Raw genomic sequence first — 14,021 nt, 5'->3', positions numbered from 1 at the left:
CGGCGGGCAGGTCCCGCGGAAACCACGTCTACGTTCATTCACCTGCTTTTTCCTCCCACACTCCTCCTCCTCCCCTCCCCTCCCCCTCCCCCTCCCGAAAAGTTCCTTTTCTTTCTATACAAAGCGACTTGCTGTTTTCTGAGTAGTCGTTGTAGCTTGTGCAGTTGGGAAAACGTTCTGTGCCGGTAAGTAGTTTATATACATATCTAGGTACTAGTGCCCGGCACTTGTGACCGGGCAGGTGAGGAGCCAGGTGGCCGGGGCCGTTCCCGGCTGGAAGGACCGAGCGCGGCATCCGGCTCCCGGGGCGGTCTCCTTGTCTCGCATTCCCCGATCGCTGGCCGGGGCGCCTTTTCCCTTCGGCCTGGACTGGGCCGGGAGGAGGTGGGCAGCGCGCGAGAGAGCCGCGCTATCTCGGCATCTTCCGAAGAATGTGCTCCAGGCCTTATCGCGGGTGGGCCGTGCCGGGAAGAGCCGTAGCTGCCCGGGCTCCGGGACCGGCCGTGGGGGGCGGGGCAGGAGGGGGGCTGCGCCCGCGGAGCTGTGGGCAAGTGCCCTGGTGCCCTGCCTGCGTGGACCTGTTGCGTGGAAGGAGCCGCGGTGAACGTCAGCAGAGGCTCTGCCGGGTGGGCCAGCCTTGCAGCCGCCGCTCCCAGAGCGGTCAGGTTCAGCCTGCTGACTTAGGCCCTTGCAGTGATGAGTTACCTCTTCAGAGTTGTTTATGTAAATTAATCACCCTGCCGCGGCCAGGCTTGTCAAGCGACACATGCTGATTGTGCTTTAATGGAGGGTCAGGGACTGCGAACTTTTACCCTTCGAGCCTGCCCGGAAAACTTAGCTTGAGTAAGCCTGAAGGAGGAAGGTAGCCGAAATCCAGGGCTGTGCAGGAAGTCGGGGCAGTTAATCCGAAGGTGTGCAGGAAGTAGGGAGGCTGCTGGCAGGCGAGAGAGGACCTGAAGGCCCGAGCGTTGGAACTCAGATGTCTTGCAGGACCCTTTGTTAACACAAAGCCAAGACATGGTCACAGAAACACTCACCAGTCAAATGTTCTGGCATGTTAGAATGACCCGATTTGTCCTCCAGCCCGATAGAGTGTTTTAAACAGCAGAACTGTGTTTTTCTCAACATTTCAAGTGTTGTTATTCTTCTTGGATTAACTTGCCTTGGTCTGCATAGAATTGATTGGATGGTTTGCTGTGTGCAATTGGGGGTGTGTGATTATCCTCACTAGGATCTTTGCAAAGCCCCCCAGGCTTTATTTAGCTTAGAAGCAGAAAAGCTATCCAGTTCCCTCCGGCATTTATTATTTTGCGGGCATTTTCAAACACATGGTTTTGTCTGGCCTTTAGCTTCCTTAAATTTGACTTAAAAGTCATGAGTTCACTTACTGCCTTAAGTTATGATAAGTTTTAGGCATTGCTACTGCCAGGAATATAGAATACTGTATGTAATTTAATACTTTTCAAGGGCTTCAGAATAAAGTTGTTAAAGCTTGAGTGAAAAGCTGTTGGACTAGAAATGTTTCAGTGCTCTTTGTGGTGCTTTTGTTTGTTTGTTTTCTTTTGTAGAGCTGGAAGGTTTCCTGTGACTGGCTTGGCTTTTCACTCCCTTCTGCAGAGTTTGTGGGTTTTTCTGTAACGTTGGGGGATTCAGCTTGGTATGGGAAATTATGGGGTTTGGATGTGTCAGGTATTTCTACTGATTCTAAATGGAAACTTCTCAGAAGCTCAAAATACAGTCTGATAGCCCTCAGTAAATATGGTAATGAACAAGCTTTTCAAAGGCTAGAAGTGGTCTGGCATATGGGTAATTGCTCTTAGAGCTCTTAAAGTAGTTTCATAGTTTTCAAGTTGTGTAAAATCTGTTTCTCCCTGACTTTTTGTGTGCCTGGGTGTGTACAAGCCAGACTCCAGCAACCGCCTTCAAAACACGGATGTTTCATTCACAGTCTTTGCTTGGGCATCCGTTGTCTCCCGTCTGAGGTCTGCATAACTCATTACCGCTGCTCACTGCAGTCCTGGCCCCCTCCCCCAGCCCCTGTCTTCTTACCTGCCACGTCACCAGTGAGCCTCTTCTGCGGACAAACCTCCAGGGTCCTCGTGGTGGTGGCCATACCTGTATTATGTTCTCGTCTCCGCGATTCATTTGCAGCCAAAGGGGAAGCCTGCATCCCCCAACCCCAATAGCAAAAGTACATATGCTCCCCAGCCTTCAGCACTGAGAAAAGCATCTCCTCTCGCTGAAAGTCTGCAGCCTCTGATTTGCTCCAATCCCCTTGTTTTCCAAATTGATACTCAGGATTGAAGTGACTTTCAGGGCTGTACAGCTGGTGTGATACAGTGGCTATGGCCAGCTCCCCTCCCCCCACCCCCCAGCTCTCCCCTTTCATGCATCTGCCAACTGAGCAGGAATCTAGACTATTGGGCTTCTCACCTCCATCAGAAGAACCTCAGTTATTTAGCCCCTCCTGGTTTACTCCTGTCATGAAAGCTTGGCCTCAGTAGAGCCTTTATTGACCCCCCAGGATTTGCTAGTTGTGGGGGATACAGAGATTAAAGAAGGTTTAATCAGTAGCTTTGTGGGGAGACAGTGACTTTCGTACAGCTGTGGTGGGTGTGGTTGGAGCGGGCACTGCACTTATCAGATGCCACCGTGGTTACTGACCTAATCTGCCGACCTTTTGCTGAACCAGCATCACCGTCCTCAGCAGTGTCTCCACCCTGTGAGCCTGTCATGGCTGCAGGGGACTTAGAGCCCTCACCTTTGGCCTCACTACCCCTTCCTATCCTCCAGCTGGTCCCCTCCCCCAGCCCCATCCCTTTGGGATGTGTGTTAACAGAGACACTTCGAGGTGCCCCCTTGGGAGCATGAGCTTGGCGTCCAGTGTGTCCTGCTGGGTAAACCCCTGTTTATCGGTTGAATGAAGGCTGCTGAGTCTGATGCAGATCTTTCTCCTCTGCTGCTTTCTTGTCCCCTGAAGCTCATCACTGCTCCAGCATCTGTCCTTCTCTAATGGAGTCAGAGAATATCCAGGTCTTCAGAAGCGAAGGTCATCCACGTGGTGCGGTTGTTTTGTCTTCCTCTCCTGCCTCCCTCTCTGTGTTCCTGATGACATCAGTTTTCCCCTCAATCTGTGCACGATGCTCAGATACCTTCAAACATGTGTTTACTGTGGTCTCTCTAGACCACTGCAGGGCCTGGTCTACTAGGCAGCAGACACTTGGAGTGAATGCTCTCAAGCCTCTCTAGGTTAAAAAGTTGAGTTTCATCCTGTCACCTCCTCTTAGAGTTCAGTCAGTCCTTCTGTGATCGCCAGATGACATTATCTCAGATACCTGCCCCTGCCCTTCCTTCTTTCTCGTATCCTGCTTTATTTTTTTCCCTAGCCCTTAGAACATTCATCACCCCCTGATTCCAGACTGTGTCCTTGTTTGCTCGTTCTCTGTCTCCTCAGCCAGAACTTAAGCTCCATGCCAGCAGGGGGGTTTTTGTTTGTGGCTGAACCTAGGACAGTATCTGGGACACAGTGGGCATGCCTGTTGCCTGGATGAGTCCTTACGTGCTGTCACGGGGAGATAGCCCTGTTTCTTCGCCATCGTGTTTGCCTGTCCCAGACCTGACTTGTACTGTGCACTGGTCTGTTGGAATTAGTAAAGTCACAGGTGTTCAGAATTCAGTGGTCCTGTCCTGCCTATCTTTGTTCTCCGTCTCTTCTATGCTGGACGCTTTATTATTTTGGCCATGCGTGAGGCTTGTGGGATCTTAGTTCCCCAACCAGGGTTTGAACCTGGGCCCCCGGCAGTGAAAGCACCAAATCCTAACCTCTGGACCACCAGGGAATTCCCTTGTGCTGGACACTTTTGACCACCTTGTCTGTTTGAAATAATCTTCATGCCTTGTAAACATAATTCCTGTGTAATGAGACTTCAACCTCTTCGCCTGTGATCTGTTGAGAGGATATCCATCCCCACTTGGAATAAGTCCCTTTTGTCTTAAACCCACCGTGTTTCAGTTTAGGTCTGGCCCCCTGCACTGGCTTCTCTCCCCAGCAGTTCCATTTCTGGAGGCCGGGCCAGCCATTCTTCCTGGCTCACAGGTTCAGGGACTTACCTTCTTGTCTCCATCCATCCTGTCACTAGGTCCTGTCATTTCTTCCTTGAGAATGCCACCTTCCCTCTGTGTCTCTCTCTCCCCCAGCTGATTTCCCCTGGATCCCTGCTGTGCGTGGCTGGCCATCATCTGCAGAGGCTCTCAGGGCTGGTCTGGAAAGAGCAGGGGGCACGGCTGCTGGAATCAGTTTAGGTGCTGCTCCATCACTTTCATTCTTTCTTCAAGCCTCCGTTTCCTCACCTGTCACAGTAGCACCTACTTTATAAGGTGGTTCTTGGGATTGAAGAGAGAATGCACCCAGAGCACTTACAGTTAGGTCTGTGATGTCTAAGATCTTTCTGGATACTATGGCAAGACGCTTTTATTAGGAAACCATGTTTTTTTTCCCATATAACAAATTATAATATTTATACAGTTACTCAATTCTTTCACCAAAATATAATATTTTCTTGATTTTTGAGGAAACAATGTGTTTTAAACTACAGATTAAAGACATCTTCCTGGGAATTTGCAAGTTATTTTTTAAAACCAAAAGTAAATTTTTAATATTCTTTTAAATAATAATTAAAAATATCATAGATTCTGTAACATCCAGATGACCTTCCAAATGAGGCATGTCATAAAGATTTCCTGCCAGTGTTAGATTGTGTACCCCTTTGATTGTCTGTTGCGCACCCCTTTGGTTGTCTGTAGCGAAGGGGAGAGGACAGATGTGGACTTATCGCAGAAATTGTGTTTTGGGGTCAGACGAGGGCTGGAAGTTCATGAACAAAGGGTTCACAACAGTCCATTGGAGAAGAGCAGTGGCTGGCTGGCTGAGGGGATTCCAGCCCCGCGGTGGTAGAGCCCCACAGAGTTGCCAGGAACTCACTCCAGGTATTCTTGTACTTAACACACTGTGTGAGCAGTCAAGCACACGGAACAAAATTGCATCATTGTCATATGTCATGTTCAATGAAAGCTGAGCTCTCTTTTATTGGTTTTTATCCAATTTTTACATCGTCTCACCTTACAGTTTTATAAGGGCTAAAGCGTATGAAGCTTTAGATTTGGACAGACTTAAGTAGCATTATAGTGAAAATAATTTAAGGCAAAGTCCAGGAGGAAGGGCGTCCAAGAGAGCACTTGCCCCTGAGAGCCGTGATCTGCACATTTCTCAAGTTAGGGAAACTTAACTTAAGTTCTGCTTTCTCAGAGAGCCTGCTGCTGTTACACAGTTTAGCTCTGGGTTGTTTTCCTGTTCTGTTCCGTGTTAGTCCAGTGCCCCTCCCTCATCTCCTGTTCCCTCTCCCCCCCCCACCCCCGCTTTACAGGTGAGGAAACTGAGGCCTGGGGAAGATGTCATTTGCCCCAGGTTGGTGGACGTTGGAGTGTCTTTGATTAACTTTGAGTATCTGCTACTTATTAATAATATTCTACTAGACGCCACTTTCTGAGATTTTACTGAGCTCCAAACATTGCATTAAGTTCTCTCTAGAAATTATTTCCCTTAAATGGAATCACCACTCACTTTAGCCCTTATATTTCCAGTTTTGCCAGTGTGGGCACCAAGACTTACTTAGGGAGTTGTTTCGGAGGCTCGTGTAAGGAACTGGGCCAAGGTCAGCTGTGGAGCCAGGGCGTGCCTCCAGCTCCGGGTCACTTGCCCCTGGGGATGGGGCCTGGCCCTGTGACAGCTCTGAGGCATCTCCCTCTTTGGGGAGCTGAGGGAAGACTTCAGAGGGGGTGACATTCACGTTAGAAGGAAGAAAAAACCTGTCGTGGCAGACAAAGCCCATCCTTCCCAGGTGGCTCGAGCGAGGCTGCCCAAGGGGTCGCAGGAATCGAGAGGGGCCAGGTGGGGTCTGGATGGTGTGTCAGGAGAGGCGCCGCCCAGGTGGACCTCTCTTCTGGGAAGGTGGTCCTGGGAGGAGCAGAGGATGCTGTCAAGAGCCGCTGTGGTGGTCTGGGTGGGAGGAAACCACCCGGCACCTGTGGGGTAGGCAAGGTGGGATGGATCATGTCATCAAGGACGTTCAGGCGGGGGGGGGGTTTCCTGCCCTCTGGTCCAGCACCGTTTCTCCTCTTCCCCTTGCCGTGTTGTGCTGACCGCCTGAGGCCCTTCATCAGGGCTCAGGGGACACTAAGCACAAAGCATTTACCTCCTTGTTGTGGACACATTTTCCTTGATTGTGGGGCGTGTCAGCATTGAACTTGTAAATTGCCCCCTAAGCTGTGTATGTAGGCATTGGCTTAGGGGAGAGATGGACAGCCAGAGGTGCTGGGGGTGGGAAGAGTTTGGTTTTTTTTTTTTGGTTTCAGTTGAATTGGGTCATCAAGTTGATAAAATTGCAGCCATAGTAACACTGGAGATCCTGTGGGTTCTTTTTTCCCAAGTAACATGAGTATGTGCTATGTGTGTACTGGACCACGGACCTCAGTTTCCTCTGTCCTCTGCTGATGCTTTAAAACACTGATGCTTGGAGCCTTTTGATTTCCAGAGTCACTTGAAGTCAACTCGTTGCTGAAATGTTGCAAAAAAAAATTGCTCAATTCTTTGAGAAAAAGTAAAACTATTCACTTCATAAACCTTTCCTAGAGTTGAGAAAGTTGAGTCATGCTGGTAACAGCAAAATGAACCCATTTCCCCAGTGCCCCTCCCCTCTTCCCAGGGGCTTCCAGAGAGAAGGGTCCACTTCAGCCCCTCTCACGGCTTCTGTAACTCTGATACTTGGGTACCTGGGATTTCCTTAAAAAGGACCCTTTACACTTGAAATTTGAAATTTGAAGGCTTGAAATTTGGGGGGTAAAAGCATAGCTGATATTTACACAAGAGGGTCAGAAATAGCAGTGTAAACATTTCTCAGCAGTGATGACAAAAATCCCAACCATGGTCTCGCCGAGCCATGAGCGGAAGCGTTGGGCTCTTCTGGGTGTGGATCCAGTGAGGCTGCAGGCTTCTCTCTTTGCTCACAGAAGTCTAAAGGAAGTTTGCCTATTTTAGGATTTTCCCCGGAACACGGGGCTAGATGTTTGTCCTCCACTTCATGGAATAGTTATGAGGGGCGATGAGATCATGGGCCAGATCTTAGTAAATGCACAGGAGAAACTGCTGGATGTCCACTTACTTTCTCTTGGGTATTATTTAGTGGACAGGGATGGTAATTTACTATTGCATGTGATATTTTAGAAGATCTCATCTAGTGTGTGTGTGTGTGTGTGTGTGTGTGTGTGTGTGTGTGTGTGTGTGTGCCTGTAGTGTAAAATACTTTGAATTTCTAGAAGTAAGATGGAATTCTATTTTTTTTTTTTTTTTTTTTTTTGCTTATCACTGTTTGGAAGAATTTCCTTATCCAGGCTGTAACTTCTAGATTCCAGAGAATTTAACTCAGTTGGGAGACATTTGGCATTTCTGTTTCCAAGAACCACAAGGCATAGATTTGTCATATGGTGGGTGGAAGGTGTTACACCTAATTGCAGTGTGTTCCAGACTGATTCCTGGATAGCGTGGCCTCCCATCCTGACCGCTCTGGTCACCTTTCTTTCCACAGTCCACACCCACTTCTGGGGGAAAGATAATCGGAGGGACTATCAGCTGACTTGTGGTGGACGTGGGGAGCTTGTCAGATGAGCAGCTGTGAAGCCCGGAAAGGAGCTGCCAAACCTCTGAGGAGGTGACCTGGGCTCTGACTGCCTGACCTGATGTGGAAGATGCTGAGGCCTCTGAGGCTCATGCTGTTAGTGCAAGCTGCCTGAATTTGACTATGATGTGGCCTTGTTTTGTCTTGTTATTATGTGTTGGATGCATAGAAGAATTCAAAGAATAAAAAATGTGACATTTTCCTTGATTCCCTCCAAGTGATACCAGACATGAACAGTTTTAGAACGTATCCTTATAGACTTTTCCTCTTCACATACCACCATACATTTATCATTGTTAAAAGGAAAAGAGGAGTCCTATATAAATTACTTCTATATAAGTTACTATATAAGTTGCGTCACCACTTGCTGTTTTGTACTTAACTCCGTATTCTGGATGTCTTCTGTGTCAGTATGTATAGATGTATGTTAACATCAGTGCTGGTGCTGTAGGTTCCCTTATATAGGATATGCCATGATTTATTCATTTCACCATTCTCCTATCGCTGGACATCTAAATTGTTCCAAATTTTTGCGGCAATGAACCACACTGGATTGAATGTTCTTGTTCGTATTACTTTGTACACACATGCAAACGTTTCTTTGCATGGGTTCAAGGTGCATAATCCCGGGATGAAAGGGTACATACTTTACAAATTTCAGTAGATGTTGCTAGCTTGTCAAAGATGATTATTTTTTAAATCTGAGTTGGGTGGAGGCCTAGTGATAGGAGACATCTACCCACCTTACAGCTAAAGAAGTGCAAGACGAGTGAGGTAAAGTGATGGATCAGAGCAAAATGAACACGTGGGCGGTCCTCTCCCACTCCTGGCTCCAGGTCCTGCGCTCTTTCGGGGGGGCTGGAGAAATAGGTGGGGAGATGGGTTCTGTCATCTCTGTCCCCTCTCTCCTCGACTGGGGCTGTTTCCCAGAGACCTGGGAAGACCCTTGGGTGGGCTTCCGTCAATCCGGTATTCGTTCCGGGTCTTTGGAAGACTGACATCTAATGCTTGCATTCAGGTGGCTTATGCTGTTTAGTCGGGCAGAGAGGTTGGCGTCACGGAATTCCTAATGTGAGTTGATTTGGTTTCTGGAGCAGGAGGGCAGGGCAGCGTGCAGGCTGTGGGGGGCCGGTCAGCCCCTCCCTCCGTCCCTTCTACTGATGTGTTGCTTCTGGCCTGGATCTCTTGCTTGTCAGGAAAGTGTGTAGTGTTGGTTAGGAGATCGACCCCTTAGCTGTGACACCTGGGACAAGTAACTCAGCCTCACTGGGCCTCAGTTTGCTCATCTGTACAAAGGTACTAATAGACCCCACCTCATGTGTGTGAAGAGTAAATGGGTTACTATGTGTGCTGGAAACAGTGTCTGTTACTTAGACAGCACCCAATCAAATCTGCTGGCTGTTGTCGTCGTTCTTGGCTGTTTTGTGAGAGAGGCTTCAAACCCCTTCGTCCTGTCTTCTTCAAATCCTGTCTCAATTCTTGGCGGGAGAGATCTTTCTAAAACACAGATGTGATGGGTGACTTCCTGCTGCAGTGGCTCCTGGCCTGCAGGATACAGCCTGGCTCTTCTGCCTTATCTCGCATCTCTTCCCTGCTTGGACCTTGCGTTTCAGCAGCACTTAGCTGCCCTTGGTTACCAGTCTTTTCATGCCTCAGAGTCTTCAATTTTGCGCTCTGTCTCCTGGGAGTTCCTCTTTGTTGGCTTCTTTGTCTGCCTCCCTGCTGGTCATCCCGTGGGACACAGCTCAGGCGATCACTTTCCTCTGAGAACACTTCCCTTCCCTCTTCTCTGGTTTCTGGGGACGCCTGTGTCCTTACTGTTACCTCTTTGAAATGATCTCTGTCCCCCATCGAAGCCACAACACACCTTTTCTTCTTTGCTTTCCTGCTGCGTCACAGAGCAGACATTGAAGACATATTCGAGCAGCATTCTTGGGGACGTTTTCAGCCCTTTTGGCAAGTGGATTTAGAAATGGGTTGGGGACAGACTGTAAGTTGAGCTTACCGATTACTCCATGAAGAGCCGGGCTCTCTGCCATCCTTGCTTGTATGGATGGCGTCATGGTGGTGGTGGCACTGGTCTTGCAGTTGGATAGCCCTGGGCTTGTGTCCGTGCTCTGAATGACACTAGCACTGACCTTGGGCAATTCACATAATCTCTCGAGCCTCAGTTTCCTTATTTGTCTTGAAGAGGTGGTGTTAGTGATGTTCAAGGTCTCTTTGAGTTCTGACCTCCCTGGATGCTAATTTTATGACATTTTATGACTCAATGCCACAGCGCTAACCTGAGGGGAGTGGTCCCCACTTGTGCACGTGACCCGTGAGGTTGCTCAGTGAGGTTTAGTAGAACCACAAGTCCAGGCTTAATCATTATAATCAAGGATTCGATAATAAGGAGAAGCTGTTCCAAACGCTTACCCTCCTGTGGTCAGTTGTTGATTCCCAGAACCAATTAAGGGAAAAAGATCAGCAGATTTTCTTTGGTTAAAACACACACACACAGACACACACACACACACACAGACACACACACAGACACAGACACACACACACAGACACAGACACACACAGACACAGACACACACACAGACACACACAGACACACACACACAGACACAGACACACAGACACACACACAGACACACACACAGACACACAGACACGCACACACATACACAGACACACACACAGACACACACACACAGACACACACACACACCCCAACAACCTATGAACACTGAATTTTTTTCCCCTGTGTCAGTTGCATTCTCCCAGCTTTTAGAAGTGAGGTAAAATAGGCAACTTGGCTGGGGCTTTTTGTCTCCTTTTTAAATGAACTCAAGCAGAGTTCAGAGGCAGTTGTTTGAAAGTTCACTCTGGGTTGATTTGAGCACCCGAGAGACTGTATTTTGGGAAACCTAATTTGGGGACTGATGATTAAGGAATATCTATGGGTTGAAATCAGACTGAGGTGGCTTTTCGAGGAGTATATTAGGATCAAAAGCTACAGCCTTCTACTCTTCTGCTGAAATTTGCTTTCCTGACTAGATGTTGGTATCAGGCTTCCCAGGCAGTGTGATTCAGGAGTGGGGGTTTGGGGGGTCGATCTCTGCTGGGTTCTGGCAGACCCTCCCTCCCCCTTCCCCTATGCACCCTGCATCTTTATTTATTTATTTATTTATTTATTTATTTATTTATTTATTGCGGTATGTGGGCCTCTCATTGTTGTGGCCTCTCCCGTTGCGGAGCACAGGCTCCGGACGCGCAGGCTCAGCGGCCATGGCTCACGGGCCCAGCTGCTCCGCAGCATGTGGGATCTTCCCGGACCGGGGCACGAACCCGTGTTCCCTGCATCGGCAGGCGGACTCTCAACCACTGCGCCACCAAGGAAGCCCCCTGCATCTTTATTGAGTGCCGGCTGTGCTACAGGCATCCTTCTGTCTGGCAAGGTGGGTATCTTGCCTTGTCCTAACGGAGCTTCCATTCCAGGTAAGGGAGATCGCTGGTAAATGGATAAGCAAATAAGAATTTCAGATAGTGATCAGAGCTATAAAGCAAACCAAATGGGGAAATGTGGTTGAGAGCCATGGAGAGGTTTCTGTTTATTCCGAGAATACCTCTCCCAGGAGGTGACCCTTGCCCTGATGCGGTGAGGCAGCTGTGTGAACAGTGCAGAGCTCCTTGCAAAGGCTCGGGATGAGTTTGGGGTGTTTGTGGGCAGAACGAAGGTCAGTGTGGCTGGTATGACAGGGTGGGGGGTGGAAAATCAAGGTGAAGATGTTGGTGGGGTTAATGTATGTCGGAGGTCAGAGACCCCGGTGAGGAGTTTGGATTTTTTTTCACCAATTGGAAGTATGGCAGATCGTAAGCCTATAGATATCTGATTTGTGTTTTAGAAAGTTCACTCTGCTGGCAGGTGAGAGTTTAGTCCCAAGGGAGGAAGGGTTCACAGAGCAGAGAGACCTGGAGAACTGATGGGTTCTTGGACTGGGGTGGTAGCAGTGAGTGATGAGATTTATCTTGGGGGTACAGTCAACAGAACCTGCTGATGTATTGGATGTACGTTTTTGGGTTTATCAACTGGGGTGCTGGCAGAGCCTTTACGGGGTTTGGGAGGACCAGGAAAGGGAGTATAGTGACATAGGACCTGGTAAGTCCTTGAGTTGGGGTGTGGTGAAGTGTTTATGAGACCCAGAACTTAGGGGTGGAAGCCTGGGTATCGATAATTATAATAAAGACAGCAGACATTTTTTGAGCAATGTGCCCCAAGCTGTGCTTTGCCTAAACACTTCCCATGATAAACTCATTCAATCCTCACAACAAACATAAATAGCTTTATTATCCTCTTGAGGACACCAGGACGCGGAGAGATGACTTAACTTGCTAAAGTCACACAGCTAGTACGAGCAGAGCTGGGGGTCACAGTGGGGCTGTCTGGTTCAAGAGCCAGTATTCCTAACCACTGGACCATCTTTCCTCAAGGTCACATGCACAGAGACCACGTCTTTGGCACCAAAAGCCACCTGATGGGCCAGGAGTTGCATCCACTCTGGGAAAGGGGACAGAGACACCTGTGCCCCCTGGGTTATTTTTGAATTGCTAAGAAAAAGAGCACTGAGCTGAAATATTTTAAAAATTAGGTCACCAAATTTTAATGTGCTTATTCACGCTTAATCTTTCAAAGAAGATTAGTGGCACCCATTTTGGGGGGCTGGATTTTTTTTTTACCTTCAGGAGAGAAAATGAGCGCTGGTTTTATCCTAGGAGTGTCTCCATTATAATTCTGCTGCCAATAATTCAGCTATTATACTGTTGATCTCTGTTGTCAAAGCATGATATCAAGTGATTAGCTCATGAGGCAGTTACAAGTCTTGACTGTAAAGGTCAGACTCATAAAGAGGTTCTAATGTACTTTCTGGAAGTATACACATTCCAATACTGCTACACATGGACACTAATAAGATTAGGTTAATAGAAGCTATGCGTCTTATAGGAGATGCACCTTACCTAGTAGCATGTGACAGTAATTAACCTACCTTGATTTGCGATAACTTGGTTCTAAAATGGGAAGAGGCGGTAGAGGAAAGTGTCATGTTCTCTCTGATAATGGTGGTGATTCACTGAAGTTACACAGAGGCCAAGAGAAAGCAAGCCGTACCCCCGCTCTTCAACCTCACCCATGCCCACCCCTCTTTAGAACTTACTGTTCGAAAAGAAAATATCTCTCAAGATGTCTTTGTCAGGCAAGTAGAGCAGCGGGTAATTGCTTGTGAGGTGTAGTTCCTGTAGTCTTTAAAAATTTCTATATTCTAAAATGTTTGATTTCGATATTCGGGTTTAGGTGCAAAGTAAGTCAGGTAACTTCTATGGTTTCGGCTCACTGGTCATTTCCCCTCATAGAGGGTTTCAGCCTTGAAGAAACAGGAGCGCCTTTGGAATATTCTTATCTGCGAGTAACAAACATCTCAACCTAAGATGCCTTAAGTGACAGAGGCACTTAGGGCCCTCACGTGTCAGGAGGCCCGAAGGAAAGTTAGGGTTGGTTTAGCAGGTCGGCAGTGCCGGGCACTGAGGGGACTCCTGAGTGACCTGCAGTTCCTCGTATGGTGGCACCCGGGGATGGGCATATGCAGAGTCACGGGTGGACCCTGGACTCTTTTTCTGGCCTCTAGTGGGAGGCAAGGAGGCAGGGAAGGTGAGGGGTAGGAATATGGGGTGGGGATGGGTGTGGCTGCAGTGCTCCTGAAAGGAGGAGGGGCAGAGACGGTGCTGCCTGCTGGCCCTTGCAGATGCCCTCCTTTTGTGACATCTCTCTCGTTTAACCCTGTGTCTTCTGCCAGAAACACAGGGACCATCTGCTGAGGAAAAGTCTCCGACAGGATTGATTTCTGTTCCAAGGTATTCTTAAGAAAAAGGAAAGCTTGGACATGTCGATGTTTTCCCTAGGTTTCCTTCTCACTATGTGTGAGAGAAAATTTGTGAGAGAAGAAAAAATAAGTCAAGAAGATATTATAAAGTTTAAATTACCAGAAATACTTATTTTCTAAGTTGTTAAATTCTAACATGCTAAGTACATTTTAGTACTTTCTGACTGTGGTCTTTAATGGTTAAATTTCTGTGACTCAGTGGTCTCGTGTCTTCCAGACCTCCGTGCCTGTCGGTTGCTGTGCATTCCGCTCAGAAGCCTCTTCTCCAGGGCAGATGCTGCCTCCTCTGAGAAGCCCTCCCAGCTCTGCAGCCATACCCATGACCCCATGTTCCCGCAACCACCCCCCTCCTTCCCCCCCCCGC

The 14,021-nt window shown here is 48.3% G+C and overlaps 1 protein-coding gene across 1 annotated transcript in view; it reads left to right on the top strand.

The window, feature by feature from the left end:
• LRRC1 (leucine rich repeat containing 1) overlaps nt 1-14,021 on the top strand; it is a 126,167-nt gene that overhangs the window by 567 nt on the left and 111,579 nt on the right. The gene's annotated exons all lie outside the window — the stretch shown is intronic.

The sequence above is a fragment of the Lipotes vexillifer genome, unplaced genomic scaffold, assembly GCF_000442215.2.
Source record: "Lipotes vexillifer unplaced genomic scaffold, Lipotes_vexillifer_v1.1 scaffold921, whole genome shotgun sequence".
NCBI classification, from domain to species: domain Eukaryota; kingdom Metazoa; phylum Chordata; class Mammalia; order Artiodactyla; family Lipotidae; genus Lipotes; species Lipotes vexillifer.
The sequence above is the reverse complement of the archived record's forward strand: the minus strand, read 5'-3'. Positions and strand labels throughout refer to the sequence as shown.